Below are 7,681 nucleotides of genomic sequence, written 5' to 3'. Positions count from 1 at the left end.
CAGAGGCTAAGTAGACCAAACCATGGATGTCTCTGTCATGAAACACACACACACACACACACACACACACACACACACACACACACACACACACACACACACACACACACACACACACAGGCAGATATTCTTCATGACCTATCATTGAGGTGAGTGCTCAACTCAAACCAGTCCATCTGCCTTTGTTGGCCGTGGATGTGATGCGCTCCTGTTACGGCGGTGGATGGATGGGTGTCATACAGAGGTGAAGGCCAGGTGCTCCTCTCTCCATCACTCAGCCCTCGCTGTAGTAGCCTCTGAAAACTCTGGTCAACACAATCACTTCCAGACTACTGCTCCTAATCCATAAATCACTCTACTTTTTAAACTCTTTATGCCTCATTGCAAATGTGCACTGTTTCCATTATTTTTTCGAATTCACGTGGTCTGCCACAAAAATGTATTTGGTTTCAGTCTGTTTTCAGACATATTAGCATCACAAAGATGTATTTAAGTGTCAAAACAGTTGACTTTTAATTTTTAATATCAGGGCTTTTTGGTTTTGGTTTAAAATGGGTTTATTGACTGAAAACTTCTTACCGCAATGATAAAATATTAACTTTACAGTACTGCTATATTCTGCTGTTCACTATCTTTTTCTGGAATCAAGCTTTGCCTCATTTAGAAAAGTCGCTTTCATAAATAAAATACATTGAAAAGACAGACACTCGGTCCAATGGGACAGCTTTGCCCACAGGAGGGAGCAAAAGGGCCATTTCTCATGATCAACCTCCCCTCCCTCTCCTCCCCGACCTCCAGCAAAGTTACCTCTGTTTAAAATTCTTCTTTGATTTTTTTAAACTTTGGGTAGAACTAAAATGTTACTGCTGAGATGTGATAACATGATTGATGCCATTTTTGCACACTTCTCACCATCCCTCCATGTTGATCTTGCTTTTTTCCCTACTTGGTGCAAACAGGAGTAACGTTAGCTGATTTTTTCATCCAGTGTGCAGGGACAGAGGTATAATGGTTGGACAGGGAGTGATGAGTTGACAGCAGGATGAGGAGATCCCCTGTGGACAGGTGAACCAGATACGGCTCAGGTCAGTAGAAGGTCAAAGCACAGAGCGAGAGAAGGGGTGTGCGTGTGTGTGTGTGTGTGGAGGATAATGCTTCCATGAGGTAAAAACTCATCCTCTCACACACAGACTCCTGACCCCTCCCTCCGCACACAAACCCACCGTTTAGCCGGGCAGAAGTGAGCCATTGTCAAAGCAAAGAGGTGCTGAAGGGTCCTGTCCCCGGTCCCTGTCCTCCCCCTCTCAGTGGGGGTGACAGTGACCTCTGTCTGAAACAGAATAGGTGCTGCACCTGTGGAGAGAGGAGGCCGGTTTGATTCACTTCTCCTCTTTTGGCCTCATTATCACTGTCATACAGCTTCAGGTCTCAGAGTCCAGAATAGATCACAGACTCCATACATCAGGTCTTCTATAGTATCAACTCTATTTTCCTTTCTTTTCAGATGATCTGTGGCCCCACACTGAGTGCACAGACTCAGTTTGGGTGTCTCAGTTCACATTCATGAATTATCAAAAACTTTTTTATTAAGTTAGTTTGTGTGCCCCAGGAAAATCCCAGACAACATGCTGTCCTTCTTACATTATATAAAGTGGAACAACAAGTCCATAGAAAACTAACTTTCCCCAGTAGAGATCCACACATTACAAAGATGTCAATGAGTCACTTTCATGAGCCACATATTGTCACATGTAAAAATAAACTGCTTACTTCAGTGCGTTAAAATCACCCTTCCAGTGCTGTGGATGCAACAAGTCTGGGCATATTCCTCCTACCCAGGGGATGAAGAAAAGCAGTGTGGGAAATGTAGGAGAAACTCTGTAATACAGTGTGGGGATCAATGAAAGGTTTCCTCTCAAAGGAATATAATCACTTAATGGTTCAAAATAATGGTCAAAGCACACAGAGGATCATTTCTTTTCTCACAATCAAACTGATAACAGAATATGTAGTCTGATATCAGTTAGTAGCTTTAGCTTATCAATTTCATGAAAGTATGTGTCATTATAGATCACAAAGTTTTACTCTATATGGCGTCAGAGGAGTTGTACTGAACTGGTTAAGTAGCCATTAAAAAAAACCCAAAAATATGACAATTTGTTAGTACAGGAGTTATATAATCGACACACATGGACATTAAATGAGGAGTTCCTCAGAGGTCAATGATAGGCCCAAACATGTTTGTCCTGTACACATATGATCCATAAAGTGTAACAAAAATATTGAAATGTCTGTTAATGTCTGATTCCAAAACTAAATAAATATGGACAGGCAACCCAATGAAGCGCACTGTCACCTTAAAATAAATAATGTATTTCCCTGAGTTTGATATGTTGTTGAAAGCATTTAGGATTTAAAGTAACAACCAACTAAATATAAAATGTGTCACTTTAAACCTGCAATACAAAAATATAGTACACAATTTTAAGTAACAGAATTCAAATATTTTTTTTTAACTTTAGTCTGTACCTCCTCTGAACTAAAAAAAGTGTTGGAACTTCTTAGCCATTGACTGACGTACAGACGGAGACTGTCCCTTGTACATCTTGTTTGCTTATCCCTTTCCCTTGTCCTCCTCTCCTTCACACATCACTACTTTTTAACCTACTTCCCCTCCTGCCCCCCCTCTCCGACGCTCCTGTCCCCATGCCAGCTCCAGTCTGTCTCCAGTGACCCAGCCTGAACCAACAGAGCTCTAATCCCAGGATCACCTCTCATTTCTGGGTGACAGAGAGCAGGGATCAGCTCGCCTCCCTCCTCCAGGAATCTCCTGTCCCACTCTCATGGCCGGACCTCAGCACACAGAGGTGAAAGCAGGAGGGAGGTCGAAATACATAGAGAAAGACAGATATAGACACTGACGCATGGGTCACGTAATGTCTATTAGGCTGAAAAGATGTGGCCGCTATATATTGACACAACTGAGCCTGTGTGTACAGTGTGTGTGTAATTGTCGGTCTGGTACAAGATGAACAAGGCTTTAGGCAGAATTTCCCTCATAGCTGACATGCTGTGTGTCCTCTCTCCTGTAATGTGAGCTACATCTCACACATGCACCGTAATACAGCAGAGCGGCCTGCAACAACACACTGAGGCTTAACATGATGAGTCACAAACATCAGCTTACAAGGCTAACACGGGTCAGCACTAAACAAAGTCCAAAGTCTTTATTTTTTGAAGACTTTCTCACTGTTTCTATAATGTCCTGCAAAATCCTGGTTTTTATGTTGCTTCATACTGCGATACAGGCCTTCTGTATTTTGTTAACACAGCTGTTAGAGCCCATAAAAAGGCAACCTCACACATGCTATTAGATCCCTAATACTGAGCAATCTAGGCCTTACTAGAACAAGTTAATGGTTAATAATGGGTGCCCGTAATCCAATTACAGCTGCAGTTAATCGGAGAACTGTTAGAGCTGTCAGGGCCACAGAGGAGGACATCAGGCAGAGAGGGCCCTCTGAAAACTAAGGGTAGCAATAAAGTGTGACAAGACAACACACTGCACATCTGTTTAGTCTCAGCACTCACAGTTGGTCATGATCCACCATCATTTTCAAGGTGCTGAAAAGGTTTTAGGCCCCAATGGTACGAATGTAAAGTCAAACCTTACACACATTTCTGAAAACTGCATTTGGTTCAAAATGATGTCACATGGTATTCATCCTTCAACCTCAAAAGCAGCTTTAATTGTCTACAACAGAACAGTCGGATAATTATCTTGTAACTCGGCTAACAGGCTAATGTTGCTCGCACGAGTGTGCATCAGTGTTGTGATTCCAAACAGAAACACAGAGCATGAATTTGATTTCCTATATCCCAGACAATAAGGAGACATAGAAGCTGAATCAACCTCCAAAAGTGTCTGCTAAACGTCAAAACTCAGACATTTTGTCATCACATTGTTATAAGTCTCATAACACCGGTCATGTATGTAATGAGGTATCAAGTAGTATTGAAAATCAAAATCAGGCCGAACCCCTGAGGCCCAAATGTTTCCTTCAGTAGCTCTCTACCATGACAAGATAAAATGCAGCACATCTGCTCAGTGTCAGCGCTCTAACACGGCAGCAGAGTCGGAGGGATGAACCAGTGGAAGGGAATGTGTGGCAGAAGACGGTGATTCAAACTCATGAGCTGATGGCTCCTCTTTCCTCTTTTGGAATAGGAGGCATTTCCAAACAAGGTGCAGCTAAAACCTTAAAAGTGTGTGTGTTATTAGTTATGTTAATGGAATAAACAATTATAGACTGCTTCTGGTACCGGTGATCATGCAAAATTAATGTATTTTTGGCATTGTTCTGTGTGCATAGTGGTTGGATATTTGTGCTGAACTGGATGAACTGGAGAACAGCACAGTGACATAACCTGTAGAGCTGCATTTTACACAGTCAGCCTCTAATTAAGACTCTAAACTATTTCAAACCACAGACCTGCTAAGGAAAATTAGACAGGGAGAGTGAGCATGAAGATTTTTCCTCATTCAAGGTACTCATTACAGGTCAGGAAATGTGAAGACAAATGTGATACAAATGAGGTATTCTAGGATCCAAAGGACAGTGTGTGTGTGTGTGTGTGTGTGTGTGTGTGTGTGTGTGTGTGTGTGTGTGTGTGTGTGTGTGTGTGTGTGTGTGTGTGTGTGTGTGTGTGTGTGTGTGTGTTTTGTAGGTAGGTAGGTAGGTAGGTAGGTAGGTAGGTAGGTTGGTAGGTAGGTAGGTAGGTAGGTAGGACGGTAGGTGCTGTCAAAGGGTTTAATTTTTTGAGGGATACAAATAAAAGACTTGCTTGAAAAGCAGAGAAAATATGTGTCTTATGATAATTGTTGAACTGCATGTTTAAAGCGCTATTATAGCCCGGTCTGGCACACTCAGTGTCTCAGGACCCATCAGCCCCGAAAATCAAGTGTAAACAAACAAAATGGCGAAGCAAAAGAAAATGATAAAGTTGGTGCTGCAAGGTGTCCTTGAGACAGGGGAAAAGTTAATCAAGCTCCAGCTACAACAGCCCTTCATTTATGATGTGTATCTGGATATCGCCTGGTCCATCTTTCTTTTGAACACACTTCTATTGTTAGTTAGTTTCTTGTAAATGAACTGTGTGACCTCTGTGTTTTGTTCCCTCTTCAGCAGGGTGACATGAAGTGCTACAGACAAGTTCAGCTTTGGTGCGGGGTAGAATCTCACATGAAGTGATAAAACATTAGAATCAAGAACACTTTGCAGCATTATATTCCTCCATGTTGCTCTCCCTGTCTCCCTCTGTGCCCTCCCCCCTTTCAAAGACAGGACCTCTGCCTTGCACAACAGCCCTGGAAAATGGCACTGCAGAGCAGGCTATACTCACATATGTAAACATTTTAGCGTGAGGTGCTTTTCCTCTCCTTTATTTGAACTTTTTACACATCTCATTTTGTGCATTTGCTCTCTTTTTCATGCAACTCTTTCTGTTATCCGTCAAACACATCTTCCCCTGCATTGGGGAGACTTAAGGAAAAGTGAAATATAAACCTAAAGACAAATGAGCTTGTGAGTTGAGTCTTATTTTTGGCCTTAAAAACATCACTGATGGTTATCATTTGAGTATCCTCTTTATCTTAAATGGTTTGTTTGTAAGTGTCATGTGAGACTGTGCCACAGTATCTGCTTGCATGAACAATAATGGGTTTACTTTTCAGCAATTTTGCCATCCATCTTTCAGCATGTGTGTGTTCATGTTCAAGAACTGTGTGGTTGCACCAATGTAAGTGTGTGTTTATATGTGTCTGTGTGCATGTTTCTATGCGTGAATTGTCCGGGGTCATAACTCTGCCCAGGACAGTTTTATAAAGTGCGGAGCAGCCAGCGAAGCAGCAGTAAATCAGTTTTATTTGCTGTGAGTAGGGGGTCAGCTCTCCTGATGCCCCCCGGACCTTGACACCACAGGAATTGCCACGCTGCATTTTGCTATTGCAGCTGTGTTGTTTTAGGCCGGTTGTTAAGAGGGGTTCATTCTTGTTGAGACGGGGTACACCTGAGGAAAGATAACGATTCCCACTGCTTTTGCAGGATTAAATTCATTTTGGGTGGCATAAAGTTTGTACTTGTCACAAAGGCCTAAACTTTATCCTTCATGTCAATTTGATGTGCCAGTTCATGTTCCATTTAGACCATCGCCTGTCCATTAAGTCTCTATTGTTTCATTTTCTGTCACAAGTTATGGCTTTGGAAAAACTCAGCTTTCTGGAGGTGTTTGAAACAGAGAGGGTGACAGGAACTCATCCTATGAAAGCATTGGAAAAAAAGTGATGTGTCCCATTTTCACAGGTGGACCTGGTGAGCATTTAGTGTTTTGGTTCCAGCTGCTACATGTCTACTCAAAGCAGTTAGCTCCACAAAAAGTTCCATCAACATCCTCAGGGTCATCGTGTGTGACAGAAGGATTTGTGCCATCAGCATCTGGGTTGGGTGAGTTGTCTTTGCTGACTCTACTAGAATTGATGTTGCATAAAAGCTAATATCTCTCCTTTCCAACACCTTCCTCCTTCAGTAGTTTTCTTTTTTTATACCCACATCAATATTATTCCGGTTGTTTAGACATAGGCTGTGTGAATGTATCCTCACATGGCAGGGCTCAAATGTGTTTATTTTTTACTTGGTAGCACTGGAGCTACCAAGTAAAAAAGGTTTGGAGTACTAGCAAAATTAAAGGAGCACCCAAAACACATCTCAAAACACATCCCGAGGCCTGTATTTGATACTTGCTCTCCTGGCTCTCTGTCCCTCCTCCACATTGGGCAACCATTGTACTCTGACCTCGGCATTAGAGGTACATTTTTGATGTGTCAGTAGTGTGAGTGAAATATTTACCTTTAATAATCTAATAGATTCTTAAGAAAACATTTCCTTTCACAGACAATAGAGAAGATCGGTAAAATGCAGCAAACTGGTTTGAATTAGAGAAAACGTGCAAATCTGCAGAGGTTTTTGACAAGGCTGACTCAGCACTTGCACTTTCATTTCTCCATCCTCTCCGCGGAGTCGGTCTACCACAAACAGTTGAAACTAAATACGACAAGACATAAACCCTCAGAAAGGCAGACGCTATGAATAAAGTAGATTATGTTATTACATTTTTGTAAACATGTTTCCCATAAATGTGGAAAAGAAGCTTGTTGCACTGAAAAGTAAACTATTGAAAATTGTGAATGAAATGTCCTTTGTCCACATCTTGTCAGGTCTAATGGTTTCACTCTGCTGTCAGTGACTCCCCCCAAATCCTAGAGAGAATGATTCACTATTCACACACACACACTCACACATGCACAGGCACACACAGTCCTAGAGAGCAGGGCTGTGCTGCATGGCACACCGATTATATAAACACTATGTGGGAATGCAAACAAACTCCCTTGTGAGTTCCCTCTTTCTCTTTCAGCAGACCTGTTCTCTGAAGGTCACGCACCCAGAGCCCATTTCTTAGAGCTCTCCATTTCAAAGTTACCAGACTTAACAAAAACATCTTAGCCATTCAGCACTCTTCCCAAATAAGCAAACTACTGATAAATTTAATTATAATTATAATTAAATATGATGAAGAATCCAAACTGTCAGACTTCTGGATACGATTGCATATACACATTTAT

The 7,681-nt window shown here is 41.9% G+C and overlaps 1 long non-coding RNA gene across 1 annotated transcript; it reads right to left on the bottom strand.

Moving 5' to 3' along the window:
- Positions 1–560: 560 nt before the first annotated feature.
- On the bottom strand, positions 561–1,834 carry LOC117823342. The gene is made up of 3 exons (XR_004633375.1): positions 1,771–1,834; positions 1,224–1,353; positions 561–1,055 (listed from the first exon to the last, which is right to left on the bottom strand). It is a non-coding gene; the product is annotated as an uncharacterized LOC117823342 (long non-coding RNA).
- Between the last annotated feature and the right edge of the window lie 5,847 nt (positions 1,835–7,681).

The sequence above is a fragment of the Notolabrus celidotus genome, chromosome 12 (genome assembly GCF_009762535.1).
Source record: "Notolabrus celidotus isolate fNotCel1 chromosome 12, fNotCel1.pri, whole genome shotgun sequence".
In the NCBI taxonomy this organism is placed as follows: domain Eukaryota; kingdom Metazoa; phylum Chordata; class Actinopteri; order Labriformes; family Labridae; genus Notolabrus; species Notolabrus celidotus.
This window is presented reverse-complemented; position numbering and strand designations above follow the sequence as displayed.